This window comes from Mobula hypostoma, chromosome 1 (genome assembly GCF_963921235.1).
Source record: "Mobula hypostoma chromosome 1, sMobHyp1.1, whole genome shotgun sequence".
Lineage (NCBI taxonomy): Eukaryota > Metazoa > Chordata > Chondrichthyes > Myliobatiformes > Myliobatidae > Mobula > Mobula hypostoma.
Genome location: NC_086097.1, coordinates 178,546,217 through 178,563,211, shown reverse-complemented (window position 1 = coordinate 178,563,211; position 16,995 = coordinate 178,546,217).

The window sequence follows — 16,995 nt, the reverse complement described above, 5'->3', positions numbered from 1 at the left end:
TGTAATATACCCCAGATTGCACCATCCATTGTTAGCCAGAACAGTAAGCACCGAACTCCTTTACGCTTACCGCTATCAGTGCACTTCCGGTCAGCCGGAACGGTATTACCCACCGAACTCCTCATCAAGGGCACCTGCCATCCAGGCCATGGGGTCTTCTCAATACTGTCAATAGGAAGGGGGTACAGGAGCCTCAGGACTCACACAACCAGGTTCAGGAACAGTTATTACACCTCAACCATCAGGCTCTTGAACCAGGGGATAACTTCACTCAGCCTCACTCACCCCATCACTGAACTGTTCCCACAACCTATGGACTTACTTTGAAGGACTCTTCATCTCATATTATCAATATTTATTTTTTTTTATGTATTATTATTATTATTATTGCTTTTTCTTTTTGTATTTGCACAGTTTCTTGTCTTTTGCATATTGGTTGTTTGTCCGTTCTGTTGGCTGCTGTCTTTCGTTGATTCCATTGTGTTTCTTGTATTTACTATGATTGTCTGCAAGAAAACAGATCTCAGAGTTGTATATGATGGCATGTACAGTATGTACTTTGATAATAAATTTACTTTGATCTTTGATATCCCTCTAAGCCTATCCTATCCAAATGTCATAATTGTACCTGGCTGTACCACATCTTTTGATAGCTCATTCCAAATGGCTGCCACCTTCTGTGTGGAAAACTTGCCCTCAGATCCATTTTAAATTTACCTCCCTCACTTTAAGCCTATGTCCTCCTGTTTCGGACTCCCCTGTCCTGGGGGGAAAGACTGTGCCCATTCAGGTAACCTCTGCCCTTCCATGAGGTCACCCCTCAGTCACGTACATGCCTGGGAATACAAACCCCGCCCATCCTCAAGTCCTGGTAATATCCTCAGGAATCATTTTTGCATACACTCCAGTTTAATGACATCTTTCCTACAGCATGGTGGCCAGAACTGTACACAGCACTCTTAGGTGTGGCCTTATTGAAGTATTTTACAGCAGTAACATGCTTACTATTCCAGAGAAGAGTCACAGAGCACTACAGCACAGAAACGGGGCCTTCAGCACAACTAGTCTGTACCAAAAAGATCTTCTGCCTGGTCTCATCTACCCGTACCAGTGCCATAGGTTTGGAGAGGGTGAGAAGGAGACTTACAGAATGCTGCCTGGATTAGAGAGCATGTCTAATGAGGATAGGCTGAGTGAGCTAGCCATTTTCTCTTTGGAGTGAAGGAGGATGAGAGGCAACTTAATAGAAGTATACAAAATGTTAACAGGCAAAGATTGAGCAGAAAGCCAGAGACATTTTTCCAAGGCAGAAATGGTTAATACAAGGGGGCATAATTTTAAGGTGATTGGAGGAAAGTATTGCTGGGGGGGGGGGTTGTCAGAGGTAGGTTTGTTTTACATAAGTGCATGGAATGTGCTGCCAGGGGTTGTTGGTAGAGGCAGATACATGAGAGATGTTTAATAGACTCTTAGATAGGCACATGGATGATAGAAAAATAGAGATCTCTGTGAGGGATAAGGGTCAGATTGATCTTAGAGTAGATTAAAAGGTCAGCACAACATTGTGGACTGAAGGGCCTGTACTATACTGTAATGTTCTATTTTATACGTTCTAAACCTCCCATCCGTGTACTTATCAAACGTCTCTTAGATGTTATAATTGAACCAGCACCTGCCACTTCCATTGGCACCTCATTCCACAGTCACACCTCCTTCTGAGTGAAGAAGTTCTCCCTCAGGTTTCACTTGAATATTTCACTTTTCACCCTAAACCTATGACCTCTACTTCTAGTCTCACCTAACCTGATGAGGAAAAAGCCATATTCATACCCCTCGTAAATTTGTAAATCACTACAAGATCTCCCCTTATTCTCCTGTGCTCCAGGGACCGATGAATGATGCTCGGATCAGGAAGGACTTGAGGGATACAGGTGTAATGAAGGCAAATGGGACTAGTGAACTTCGGACTCGTGGTTAGCATGTATGACTTGGGCCAAAGGACCTGTTTCTGTGCTGTACATTTCTAGACCCTATTTGCCCATTCAGTAGAACATAGATCTAGAACAGTACAACACAGGAACAAGCCCTTTGGCCCAGAGTATCTGTGCTGATCATGATGTCAAATTAAATTAAATCTCTTCTGTCTGCACTCGATCCATATCCCTCTATTCACCGCATACCCGTGTGTTTTAAAAGCCTCTTAAGTATCACTATCATATCTACTTCCATCTCCACCCCTAGGGGCACATTCCAGGCACTCACCACTCTCCACATAGAAAAGCACCTTGCCCACCCCCGCCATATCTCCTTTGAAGTACATCGCTCTTACGTTAAATGCATGTTCTCTAGTATCTGACATTTCTGCCCTGAGAAAAAGACTCAGTCTACCTTTTCTGCACCCCTCAGAATTTTATAAATGTTATAAACTTTTTCTTTAGGAAGGCTGATTTGTTGCAGGACTCAGACCCACTGTTCTCCTTTGACCCCCCTCCCCCCCCCTGCAGCCTATAGAACAGAAATCGCACTGTGTTGATCCTTCTTTGAGAGAATTTCTAAGATTCACCACTATCCAAGCCAGGAAATTCCTCCTCACCTCTGAAATGGTGGGGAAACTCAGTGGGTCTGGCAGTGTCTGTGAGGAGAAAGGAATTATCGTTTCGGGTCGAAACCATACTTCAGGATTGGGTGTTGCAGCTCAACCTGCTGAGCTCATAGAACGTACAACCGAGATCGGTACAGCACATTACAGGCCCTTTGGCTCACAATGTTGTGCTGACTTTTTAACCTACTCAAAGATCAACCTAACCCTTCCTTCCCACATAGCCCTCCATTTTCTTCATCAATGTATCCACCTAAGAGTCTCTTAAATGTCTCTGATACCACCTATTTTAGTTCCGCTTCTCATTCCCATTCCAACATGTTGGTCTACGGCCTCCTCTACTGCCACGATGTGGCCAGCCCCAGGTTGGAGGAGCAACACCTCATGCTCTGTCTGGGTAGCCTCCAATCTGACAGCATGAACAGCAATTTCTTTAATTTCTGGTCATTTCTTTCCCCATCCCCCTTCTCTCTTTTTGTCCATTCCCCATTCTGGTGCCTCTCTAAGCCCTTCTCTTCTCCTCACCAGCTCATCACCTCCTTCTGGTGCCTTTCCTCCTTCTCTTTCTCTCATGGTCCACTCTCTTCTCCTATCAGATTCCTCCTTCTTCGACCCTTTGCCTTTTTGGCCTATCACGTCCTAGTTTCTCACTTCATCTCCCCTCCTCCAGCCACATATCTGCCTCCTCAGCTGGTTTTACCTATCACTTGCCAGCTTGTGCTCGCTCCCTTCCCTGCCCCACCTTCTCATTTTTGCTTCTTCCCCCTTCCTTTCCAGTCTGGATGAAGGATCTTGGACTGAAACAGCAACTGTTTGCTCATCTCCATAGATGCTGCCTGACTTGCTGAGTTCCTCCAGTATTGTGGTGGCCAGTGCTATCGTGTTTGCTGTTGTGTGCTGGGGCAGCAGGCTGAGAGTAGCAGACACCAACAGAATCAACAAACTCATTTGTAAGGCCAGTGATGTTGTGGGGATGAGTGATGTGCCCACTCAGTACATAATGTACTGGGTGGGCACAGGGGTACATTCAGCCAGAGACTCATTCCACTGAGATGCAGCACTGAGCGTCATAGGAAGTCATTCCTGCCTGTGGCCATCAAACTTCACAACTCATCCCTTGGAGGGTCAGACACCCTGAGCCAATAGGCTGGTCCTGGACTTATTTCCTGACATAATTTACATATTACTATTTAATTATTTATGGTTTTATTACTATTTATTATTTATGGTGCAACTGCAACTAAAACCATTTTCCCCCTGGGATCAATAAAGTATGACTATGACTATTGTGTGCTTGCTTCTCTAATGTATCAGCCTCTACAATTATCTCCCAGCAATGTGTTGCCTACATTTACCATTCTCTGTGTTTAAAACCCACCTCCGACATCCCTCCTAAACTTTCCTCCAATACCTTGAAATTATGCCCCCTTATATTAGCCATTGCCGCTCTGGGAAAAAGTTGCTGGTTGTCCACTCTGTCTATGCCTCTTATCACTTAGTGCACCTCTATCAAGTTTCTTCTCACCCTCCTTCACTCCAGAGAAAAATGTGCTAGCTCACTCAATCTTTCCTCATAAGAAATGCTCTCTAAACTAGGCATTATCCTGGTAAATCTCCTCTGCATTCTCTGTAAAGCCTCTACGTCCCTCCTCCAGCAAATATTTTGTTACTCCTTTATTACGAGACTCTGCCCCTTGGTTCCTCCACCAGGGGAAACACCCACCCAAACATTAACACTTCAGTCCCCCTGAGGAACCTGTGCCCGGTCTCCAAGGCTTCAGCCCCTTCCTGACATGGTGCCTCCTCTCCCATGACTAGGAGGGGCAGGGAAATAGTGGGGTGTCAGGCCGCTGGGAGGGGGGAAGGGTGAGAGATCTGCCCTCCTAAGGAGGTTGTGTCCACCCAAGATGGCTACGAAGCAATTCTCCTATTTGCTTCTCAGTGAGGAACAGGGAGTGAGAGACCAACCCTTCATGAGCAAAATCCTCATTGAAACATCTGCTGTAGTCGTAGAGTGGGTCAAGTTGGTAAAGCCACGTTTCGAGGGCTTTTGCTGGGTGGGTGTTGAGAGTCTACCTGCCTGGAATGGTGATAATTTCTGTATTTCATTACAACATAGAAGGAGACTGTGCTGATTTATGAAGCAATCATCCTCCCTGGCTATTTGGCCCATCAAGTCTCCATCCTATCCTCTTGTTAACTCTCCCTGTAACCTATTTTGTCCACATTTCCACATCACATTCGATTCCTTGCCCACACCCCAGGAGCAATTGACTATGGTCAATTAATCCACCATCCTCCACAGTGTTTGGAATGTGGGAAGTACCCAGAAAACCTGGGGGGATATAGAGAAAACATGCAAACTCCATGCAGACTGTGCCAGAGGTCTCTGGAACTCCCAGGCAGTGGCTCTACAAGCTGTGCCATTGTGTCTCCCCAGATTCTTAGGGGCACAGTGATATGACAAGGGGTTGAATATCTGGAGCAAAACCTTGTCGCTCAGTGGGTTGTGGATCAGCAGAGAACTGCAGAGACAGAGTTATTCTGGATAGACAAGATTGAGATGGGCAGGTTTATGGATTAGGAGAGGCAGAGATTGTAGAGATTGATGCACAGGACCAGCTGTAGAAGATGTTCAAAGGCCTATTGGTCATATTTTACTCTGTGCTCCTCGAAATAATAGCTTGAAATTCATTACATTTTGATTGCAGTGATAGTTTATGGGTGGAATGTTAATTAGTCTTCTGTGAGCTGCGTTTGAAGTTATTGCATTAATTTTAAATTTAAGTATTGTGGGAAAGTATTGAGGTGGGGAGATCATGCACCTTCCTTATCAAGGAATTCTCTTCTTTGGGTTATTGGAGAAATCGAATTTCTAAGGCTCCATGAAAACAGCTTAAAGTATTGTTTCACATCGGGAAATAGCCCAATACTATTGCAGTCGGTTTTGATTTGCTGAATTGTATAGTGATGTACCAGTGTCTCCCAGGATCTCAGTTCCAATTTTAAGGACAGCATTATGTTCCTGTGATGTTACTGTGAAATGCAGAGCACAGTTTTGGTGCTAACCTGAATGTCATTAGTGCTGCAAAATAATTATATAGTATCTTGAACTGTTGCCCGAAAACTCAACGGGACCAGGCACATGGGTACAAGAGCTGGATAGAATGGCTGTCCTGCTGTGAAGGACTCACAGCAAGTGGTGGGGCCCTGTGGGGGGTGTTGCAGAGCAGAGGGCTCTAGGAGTACAGGTACATGGTTCCCTGAAAGTGGCATTGCAGGTAAACAGGGTGGTGAAGAAGGCTTTTGGCACACAGGCCATCATCAGTTAGGGCACTGAGTACGGAGTATAAGATGTTATGTTGCAATTGTCCAAGATATTGGGGAGGCAATGCTTGAAGTCCTGTGTACAGTTCTGGTCACTCTGCTATAGGAAACATACATGTCATCAAATTGGAGTGGGTGCAAAAAAGGATTAATGATGTTGTTAGCAGGACTGGAGGACCTGAGTGATATCTAGTGACTGGACAGGCTGGTACTGTTTTCCCTGGGGCGTTGGAGGCTTTATGGGGTTTGTAAGGTCATGAGGGGCACAAATGAAGCGCTTTTCCCAAGGGTAGAGAAATCCAACACGTTTAAGATGAGAGTGGGATGATTTAAAAGGGGCCTGAGGAGCAACTTTTTCACACAGACAGCAGGGAGTATTCAGAATGAGCTGCTGGAAGAAGTAGTGGAGGCAGGTACAGTTGCAGTGTTTAGAAGATACTTATTCAGGTACATGGATAGGAAATATCATGTCAGGTTGAGTTTATGGTCATGTGAGGTGTGGGTACAATGGAAAAACTTGCTTGCAGCAGCATCACAGGTACGTAGGTACAGAGGACTCACAGAAAATAAATGATGCAAGACAGGAGAGAGAGAGAGAGAGAGAGAGAGAGAGAGAATGTAAAAACAAAAACACAATCAGAGACAAGTCCATGGTAGTGCAAGAGGTTGTTTGTAGTATTCTGTTGCTGTCAGGTCGGTTCAAGAACATGATGGGTACAGGAAAATAGCTATTTCTGAGTTTAGTGGTCAGAATCAGAATCAGGTTTATTACCACCGACATATGACATGAAGTTTGTTAACTTAGCAGCAGCAGTTCAATGCAATGCATAACTTAGAAGAAAAAAATAATAAATAAGTAAGTAAACTTTATTCAGTATACAATATACTTCATACAGTATATGTATATTGAATAGATTAAAAATCATGCAAAAAACAGAAATATGATATATTTTTAAAAAGTGAGGTGGTGTCCAAGGGTTCAATATCCATTTAGGAATCAGATGGCAGAGGGGAAGAGGCTGTTCCTGAATCACTGAGTGTGAGCCTTCAGGCTTCTGTACCTCCTACCTCATGATAACAGTGAGAAAAGGGCATGCCCTGGGTGCTGGAGGTCCTTAATAATGGACGCTGCCTTTCTGAGACACTGCTCCATGAAGATGTCCTGGGTACTTTGTAGGCTAGTACCCAAGATGGAGCTGACTAAATTTATAACCCTCTGCAGCTTCTTTCAGTCCTGTGCAGTAGCATCCTCCCCCCACCCCCATACCAGACAATACCAGACAGTGATGCAGCCTGTCAGAATGCTCTCCACAGTACATCTATAGAAGTTTTTGAGTGTATTTGTTGACATGCCAAATCTTGTCAAACTCCTAATAAAGTATAGCCACTGTCTTGCCTTCTTTATAACTACATCTATATGTTAAGACCAGGTTAGATCCTCAGAGATCTTGACACCCAGGAACTTGAAACTGCTCACTCTTTCCACTTCTGATCCCTCTATGAGGATTGGTATGCGACTTCAGGCTAAACACAGGCAAATGGGACTAATTTGGTTGGGCATCTTTTCTGGCATGAATGAGTTGGGCTGACTGTCGTGTTTACATTCTGTTTAACTCAATGATTCTACCCCGAGAGCGCAGGGGTGGTGCTATTGTGGAGAGTGAATGAAAGGTGAAAGTCGAATGGTGAATGAGTTACCTGCTTTGCCATTTGCACCATGGTGGTGTAGTGGTTAGTTCAACACTATTGCAGCTCAGGGCGTTCCGGAGCTTGGAGTTCAATTCCCATGCCGTCTTTAATGAGTTTATATGCTCTTCCATAAACCACGTGGGTTTCCTTCGAGTGCTCAGTTTCCTTCCACAGTCCAAGGCATACTGGTTAGTAGGTTAATTGGTCATTGTAAATTCTCCCGTGATTAGGCTACTCTTAAATAGGTGGGTCACTGGGCAGTGTGGCTTGTTGGGCCAGAAGGGACTGTTTCATGCTGTGTCGCGAAATAAATAAATAGATTTAATATCCTATCCAGATCCTACAATCTCTGACAGCATCCTACATCCACAGTTTGGTACATCCACTGCTCTGACCATGACTGCAAGGAAGTACAGAGAGTTGTGGACACAACTCGGCACATTATGGAAACCAGCCTCCTCTCCAGGGATTCTGCCTACTCTCCCTGCAGGATCAGTAAAGCTGTCAGCATGATCATAGACACTACCCTCCCCAGATATTCTTTCCTCTCCCTTCTGCCATCACGTAGAAGATAGAAACACCTGAAAGCATATACCCCCAGGCTGAAGGACAGCTTCTACCCCGCCATGTCAGACTATTGAATGGTCTACGAGGACTCTTCACCTCGCAATCTACCTCAACATGTCCTTGCACTTTATTGTCTACCTGTACTGCACTTTCTCTGGAACTGTCATACTTTATTCTGCGCTCTGTTATTGTTATCCCTTGTACTAAGTCAACACATTGATGTGATGAAACAATCTGTATGGATTGCATGCAAAACAACGATTTTCTCTGTTCCTCAGTGCATGTGACAACATTAAACCAATTTACCAATTCCTTTGAAACTTTTCTTCTGACAGAGCTTGAAATCAGAGCTATGATATGCTGCTATCATGCATGTGAACAATGTGCACCGCCCAATGAAGGAGACTGCCTGTAACTGGAGCCTCGTATAACATAGGGCGGGACAGGACAGCATCAGGCTCATAATGCCAAATTTTAAAACTGAATCTTTTTCTCTCCATCCTGGGCCTGTCTAAATGCCTTGGAAACTCCAGTACCATGTCTGCTTCCTCCAACACCTCTGGTTGTTTGTTCCAAGTGCCCACCACTCCCTGGGTAAAAAACTTACCCTTCACTCTTCCTTTAATATGCTCTCTCTCACACCTTAAAACTACATCCTCTAATATTTCATATTTCTACTCTGGAAAAAAGATTCCGACTGTCTACACCTATCTACAGCTCTCATGATTTTATAAATTTATGTTGGGTCTCCCCTCACCCTCTGATGCTCCAGAGAAAACAATTCAAGTTTACCCACCCTGTCTTTGTACCTAATACTCTCAAATCCAAGCAGCACTCTGGTGAACCTCTTCTGCACCCTCTCCAAAATTTCTGTAATGAGGCAACCAGAAATGCACACAGAAATCCAAAAGTGGCTGAACCAAAGTTTTAAATCGCTGTGATGTGACATCCAGACGCCTGTATTCAGCGCCTGGCCAATCAATATAATGAATCTGAAGGATTTTGTGGAGCCCTCATTGGTGGTAACTTTCTGGTGTTTTGAGTTATCTGTCATGGATAATTCATCTGTCAGAAACATATAAGAAGACACGGGATAGAGGCACCCCATAGACAAAGACTTCTGTGCCAGGGGCAAGAACTTAGTTGCAAAATACACTATCCCTCAATCAACCAAAATTTGAAACATTGAACATGGTGGTAAATCAGTCCCGATACAGAACTATCATCAACTCATTACCTCCCACAGATGCTGCTTATTGTGCTGAGTTCCTGCATCAGACCATTTAGAGCGTAGGTGGGCACCTTGGTCAGTGTGGAGGGTGGGTTAACTTGGGTTGTTTTGTCTGGAGCATCAGAGGCCGAGGGGTGTCAAAGGATCTGTTTTCATGCTGTGACATTAATAAATATTTAGCACAAAAATCGATCATGTGAGAGCAGACCTGAGGGGTAGAATGGCCTCTCGTTATTCCTGGTTTCTTAAGGGAGCTTGGGTTGACTTAATCAGCATTATTCTTGCTCTTTACTTGAACTTCCATGGGACACAGGTGTTAGGAAGAGAGGTTGATATTTCCCCGTCTCGCTATTGTGCCGATGCACTGCTGTGAGTTGCGCTGGAAGGTCAAAGTTTGTCAGTGCCTTGAGAAGTTGAAGACTTTGCAAAGACCAGCAGACTGTCCTGAGGCATCTACTGAAGCTCATTGCATCCGGGTGTGAGATGCAATGAGAGAGCAACACCTGGCAAGACATGTTGGTTAACAATTTATTTTCTCACATTCTGAGCCATGGAAACAGGCCCTTCAGCCCAACTGGTCTATGCTGGTTAAGATTCCTTCCCAATAGCCCATTTTCCTGCATTTGACCTATATCTCTCTAAACCTTTGCCATCCATGTATCTGCCCATCTATCTTTTAAAATTATTTGCCTCAATCACTTCTGCTGGCAGCTCATTCTACTACCCTCTATGTAAATAAGTTACCCCCGTTAAACATCTCCACTTTCACCTTAAACCTATGCCTCTAGATCTTGATTCCTCTACCTGGACAAAAAGACTGACTACATTCATCTTATCGATATCCATTATGGTTTTATACACCTCCATAAGATCACTCTCAGTCTCATAAATTCCAAGGAATAAAGTCCTAGTCTGTCTCCAATATTTCTCCATAAGTCATCCCTCATGTCTTGACTACATTCTTGAAGAATAGTCTCAGGCTGAAACATCAACTGTTTACTCTTTTCCATAGATGCTGCCAGGCCTGCTGAGTTCCTCCAGCATTTTGCGTGTGTTGCTTGGATTTCCAGCATCTGCAGATTTTCTCTTGTTTGTAGTTTTGCATTCATGTAAATCTTTTTTTGCACTCTTTCCAGTTTAATAGCATCTTTCCTATATCTGGGAGACCAAACTGAACACAGTACTCCACAATATTACATCCCAACTTAATACTCATTGCCTTGACTGACGAAGGCTGGCATATCAAAAGCTTTCTTCACCTCGCCCTCTAACTGTGACTCCACTTTCAGGGAACAATGTACCTGAACTCCAAGGTCTATCTGTTCTACAACACTCTCTAGGGCCCTGCTGTTCACTGTGAAAGTCCTACCTTAATTTAACCTTCCAAAATGCAACATCCCACACTAACAAAGTCTATCCTGAGGGTAGGTTAAGGCCAAACCATTGTGAAGTGAAGTTAAATAGTAGAATATGGTACAAATGCACCATATCTATGGAGTGAGAACCATCTGCTTGTTCACACTGATGGGAACTCATTGCTCCAGTAACAACAGTTCACACCTGACTTTGGTGCTGTCTATGTGGAATTTTCATGTTCTTGCTGTGAACATGTTTCCTCCGGGTGCTCCAGTTACCTCCTACATCCCAAAGATGTGCAGATTGGTGGGTTAATTAGCTGCAGTAAAGTGTGCCTAGTATGTGGGTGAATGGTGGCATCTAGGAGAAGCTGATGGGAATGTGAGAGAGAGAATACATTGCAGGGATGAGAAACTACAGATCCTGAAATCTAGAGCAAAAACTAACTACTGGAGGAACTCAGCAGGTCAGGAAGCATCTGTGAAGGAGAATGGACAGTTGACGGGTCAAAGCTCTTCATTTGGACTGAAGGATAGAGGGGAGATAGTCTGTATAAAGAGGTTGGGGTGGAGTCAGAAGTGGTAGGTGATGGGTGGCTCCAGGTGAGGAGGGGTGATAGGCACATGGAGGAGGGGAGAGTGGGAATAGTGACAGAGGCTGGGAGGTGAGGGGAGGAGGTGACAGACGGCTGCAGATGGTGGAATCTGACAGGAGAGGAAGGTGGAGCATGGAACCAAATTAAGGAGGTGGGGTTGGCAGATGGGAAAAGTGGGGAGAGGGATCCTGAGGGAGGAGTGTGTGGGTGATAGGCAGATGGAGTGAGTGGAGGAAGGGACAGAAACAGGGTGATGGGGGCTGGGTTGGTTGTAGCAGGAAATGAGTAGATCAAGAGGAGAGAGAAAGGGGACAGGGGGAGTAGGTTACCTGAAGTTGGAGAATTCAAAGTTCATGCCTTCAGGTTGTAGACTACCTTGGAGGAAGATGAGGCGTTGTTCCTCTAGTTTGTGTTTAGCCTCACCTTGGCAGTGAAGGGGGCCAAGGACAGACATATCAGTGTGGGAATGGAGAAGGGAATGAAAATGGTTGCAACTGGGAGCTCCAGACAACCACGAGAGACAGAGTTTAGTTGCTAAGCAATGTGGTCTCTTGGTCTGTGTCTCACCAGTGTAGAAGAGGCCACATCAGGAGCAGCAGATCTGATAAACAAGGTCAGAGTGGGTGAATGCCTGCCTCACCTGGAAGGACTATTTAGAAAATAAGTGGCAGGCTACAGGGGAACAACAGGATGAATGGGCTGATGGGGTGGTTCTGCTCGGAGTCAACATGGACCTGATGGATCAAGTACCTCCTTCTATGCCCCAGCGAGTAAGTAACTTAATAACAGTCAAGTCAAGTTAGGTTTATTGTCATTGGACTATATACATGTACACTGTCAAATGAGATGACGTTTCTCCAGACCATGATGTAAAGCAAATATAACACACAATAATTTTGGAAAATAAGAATTAAATCTACAAATGAATTATGCATTGACAAACAAAGCAAAGTGCATAAATTAAATATTGTAGAGTATAGTACAAATTATCTGGTGACACTTCAAATGAGATATGGCAGGGAGTTCAGAAGCCTAATGACCTGAGGGAAGAAGCTGTTTCCCATCCTGAGCATTGCAGAAACCATACGTGTTATATGTATGTTATGCGTACTACTGTGCTTTACACCCTGGATCGAAGAAACGTTGTCTCTTTTGGCAGTACACAACACACTTAGTACGCAAGTAACTTATTAATTAATGCTTCGTTGTAAATAGATAAGTACTTACTCATTTTAAACCTGGGCTTAGTAGGGTGAAGGGGAACTAAGGATCACCAGCCCTGAGCAGATGGGCGAAGTGGACTTTTTCTGGTGCATACAGATCTACGTTGGTACAAGCGGTTGTTGCAGCAACCAGTGGTGGCAAGGGGTGGCTGCCGTGAGTAGTACAAGGCCACAGTTTCCAACATGCACGGGGAGTTGACCTTCTGGGGCAGAGTCAGGTTAGTTTTGTCAGACAGAGAGTGTAATTTCCCATGATGGTGGCATGTGAGTCACATCTGGAACCAATTCGGATTCTTCTTTCTAATACTGACAAGGTCCTTTCTCAACTCACAACTGCAGGAGTCAACAGAATCCCCTCCATAGACTTTGTCTGCACTTCCTGCTGCCTCAGGAACGCAACTAACATAATCAAGGACCCCTCCCACACTGGACATTCTCTCTTCTTCCCTCTTTCATTGGGCAGAAGATAGACGAGCTCGAGAGCACGTGCCATCAGATTCAAGGGCAGCACCTATCCCACTCTTATCAGACTCAGCAGTGGACCCCTCATACGATGGGGCAGTACAACGCTTTATAGTGCCATCCACCCGGTTCATGTCCTGCTGCTGTCTATCAAAAGTTTGTATGTTCTCCCTGTGACCGCATGGGTTTCCTCAGGGTACTCCAGTTTCCTCCTACAGTCCAAAGATGTACCCGACGGTAGGCTAATCGGTCATTGTAAGTTGTCCTGTGATTAGGTTAGGGTTAAATAGATGGGTTGCTGGGTGGTGCAGCTGGAAGGGCTGGGTGGACTTGTTTCAATAAATAAATTAATAAATAAATGAGATGAAGTCTTGATCTCCTACACTACCTCATCGTGGCTGTTGCACTTCATTTGTCTGTCAGCACCGCACTTTCTCTGTAACTGTAGCACTAACCTGCATTCTGTTTTCCTTTTTATTTCTCTAGTGTAATTACGTATGTAATGATCTGTCCGGATGGCGCACACAAAAGCGGTTCAAGTCACTGGATTACCAGATGGGACAGTGGATCACTTCGGTATCCTGGTATCACTGCCATACCTCTCACAAACTCTTCACAAAGACGCTGAGCAAGAATGTGGTTGAATGTTTGTGCACCCTAATCTTCTGGGTCCCTTTATCCTCCCATCTCCTCTTCAATCTCCCCCTTCCTTCTCCCACATCTTCTAACTTGGTTTATTACTGGTACTTGTAACTTGGTACAAGTACCAGTAATAAACCAATACCTGACAGGTCATTCAGCACCTTGAATCTGTTGTGATCTTTTACATCCATATCTCTTTCCTGCAGTAACACTGTATCCCTCGATTCCCTCAATACCTAAATATCCCTGTCTGGAATACACTCAAGTGATAGACCCTCACTGCCCTCTTGGGGAGGCAAATCCAATGATTCTCCACCCTCTAGGTAAAAGAAACCTTCTCCTTCTCTCCTGAACAGCCAACTCCTTACTTTAAGAGTATGATCCCTGTAAAAACAAGATCACCTCTCATTCCTCCGCAGAATGAGTATATTTTACTCTGTCTTTTGGTTGTGGGATTGCGGGATGCCACCACTTATTGTCAGTCCTTAATTGTTCTTGATAAGTTGTCGTTACATCATCTGCATGGACAACTGCAATAGGCCACTTCAAAGGGCAGTTAGAAAGTAGCTCGATCAGTCTGGGTCTGGAGTCACATAAAGTCTAAACTGGGTAACAACGGCAGATTTCCCCCAAAGCACATCAGTGAACTAGATGGGTTTTAACTACATGGATACTGTTGCTGAGGTTGATTTCTTTTTAATTCCACAGTATTTTAAAGAACTAAATTTAACTTTCACAGCTACACTGAACAGGTTTGAGCTTGTTTTTCAGACTGGCGGTTCAAGTCACTGGATTGCTAGTTTACCAGCTGAAACAGTGGGTTGCTCCTGTATCCTGGTATCACTGCCATACCTCTCACAAACTCTTCACAAAGACACTGAGCAAGAACGTGGTTGAATGTTTGCACACCCTAATCTTCTGGGTCCCAATATCCTCCTATCTCCTCTCCAATCTCCCCCTTCCTTCTCCCACATCTTCTAACTTCTCTCCTCTCCCCTCCCATCATCACTCATCTCCTCTACAATCTTCTCCCGCCTCCTCCATTTCTCCCATCTCCTTTCCTTTCGCCTCCTATGACGTCATCTCCTCTCCCATCTACTTCTGTCTCCCTCCCACCTTCCCTTCCATTTCCTCCCATCTCCTCTCCAGTTCCCCTCCACTTTCTTCCTCACCTCCCACCCATTCCCCCTTTGCATCTCCCATGTCGATTCCCACCTCTTCCGCTTCAAGTTCAAATCCAAGTTCAGTTTAATTGTCATCCAACCATACACATGTATACAGTTACATGATATGGCATTCCTCTGGGGCCAGGGTGCAAAACACAGTACATACAGTCATACAAACATACAGTCACACAAACATACAGTCACACAGAGCACACAGCACATATACTGTAGTTAAGATGCACATACAGTCATAAAAAGTAATATTTGCACAAGTCTTTGAGTGGCATGGCCTAAAGATTGATGGTGCATGGGGTGTTGTCCTGCAGCCACGTTTCTTCAAGAAGGATGCAGCAGTTCCACAACCTATAGATTCACTTTCAAGGACTCTACAACTATTACTTATTTCCATTTATTTTATTATTTCCATAATTTGCCTTCTTTTGCACTTTGGTTATTTGTCAATCTTTGTTATTTATAGTTTTTCATATGTTCTATTGTATTTCTTTATTTTACTGTAAATACCGGCAAGAAAAGGAATCTCAAGATTATAAATGGTGACATATACATACTTTGATAATAAATTTACTTAGAACTGTGAAACCTTTCTGATCCATGTACCTGTGCACCTGCCTAATCTACTAACTCTGGTAGCTCATTCCATGTACTCTTCATCCTCTGCACAAAAAAGCTGGCTCTCAGGTTCCTATTAAATTTTTTCCCTCTCACCCTAAACCTATGCCTTCTAGTTCTTGATTCCCCAACCCTGGGTGAAAAATTGAGTACATTCAGCATGCGAGTTTATTGTCTCATGCACAAGTTATGTATGCATGCTTATACATATATTTTTTGCTTACTTGGCACATAACATCATATAAATAGCATTCACAAGAAAATATGAACAAAACATAAATTATGCATTTTTTACCAGAAAGAACTCAATTAGAACAAAAATAAAAATGAAGTTCTTTTTAATGCAAGATAATCAGTGGTCATAGTGTTGCTGTACTCAGGTGGGATTAGAGTTGTGCCAGTTGGTTCAGGAACTGAATGGTTGCAGGGAAGTAGCTGTTCTTGAAGCTAGTGGTGTGAGACTTTGAGCGTCTGTACCTCCTGACCGACGGAAGCTGGGGGATTACATGGCCTGGGTGGTGGGGATCTTTGATGAGGGGTCTCCTCCTGTTCACACTACAGTTGGTGGTGAGGCAGATCTCACGACTCTCTGCAGCTTTGTACATTCCTGCACATTCGACCTGCCTCACCAGACAGCGATGAAACCAGCCAGGTTGCTTCCAATAGTATAGCTGTAGAGTGTTTGATGATAAGCTGAACCTCCTTAACCTCCTAAAAACAGTAAAGACACTGATATCAGGACAGGTCACCTGGTAGCATTAATGCCCAGAAACTTAAAGCTGCTGATCCCCCAATGTAGACTGGTGTCTGTTCACTCTTCTTCCTCATCCTGAAGTCAGCCCTCCCTAGCTTTACTGACATTGAATGAGAAGCCGTTGTTGTGGCAGCCGTCACCCAAGTGTCCTATCTCACTCCTGTACACTGACTCATCACCAGCTGTGATTTGTCTGACACGTAGACACATGCTTGATAAGCAAGGGTCTGAAAGATTAGAAGGACATTTGGGAAAGTGGAGTTGAGATAACCAATTATTTTGTTGAATAGAGTGGGGGGTCAAGTTTGAACAAAGAACATAGAACAGTACAGTACAGGCTCTTTGATCCATAATGTTGTGTTGATCTTTTAACCTCCTGCAAGATCAATCTAACTGTTCCATCCCACGTAACCCTTCATTTTCCTTTCATCCATATGCTTAATCTAAGAGTCTCTTAAATGGACAAGGCATCAAAGGCTACGGACTGAAGGCCGGGGAGTAGGGCTGAGGAGAACAAAAAAGGATTAGCCATGATAAAATGATGGAGTAGATTCGATGGGCCAAATGGCCTAATTCTGCTCCTATGTCTTATGGTCTTATATCTAGCTCTACCAGCACCCTGGCAGTGTGTATCCAGTACTCTATGTGTGAAAATACGCTACCTCTGACATCCTCCCTTTACCTTCCTCAAACCACCTGAAAATTATGTACGCTCATATTAGCCATTGTCGTACTGGAAAAAAGGCGCTGTCTG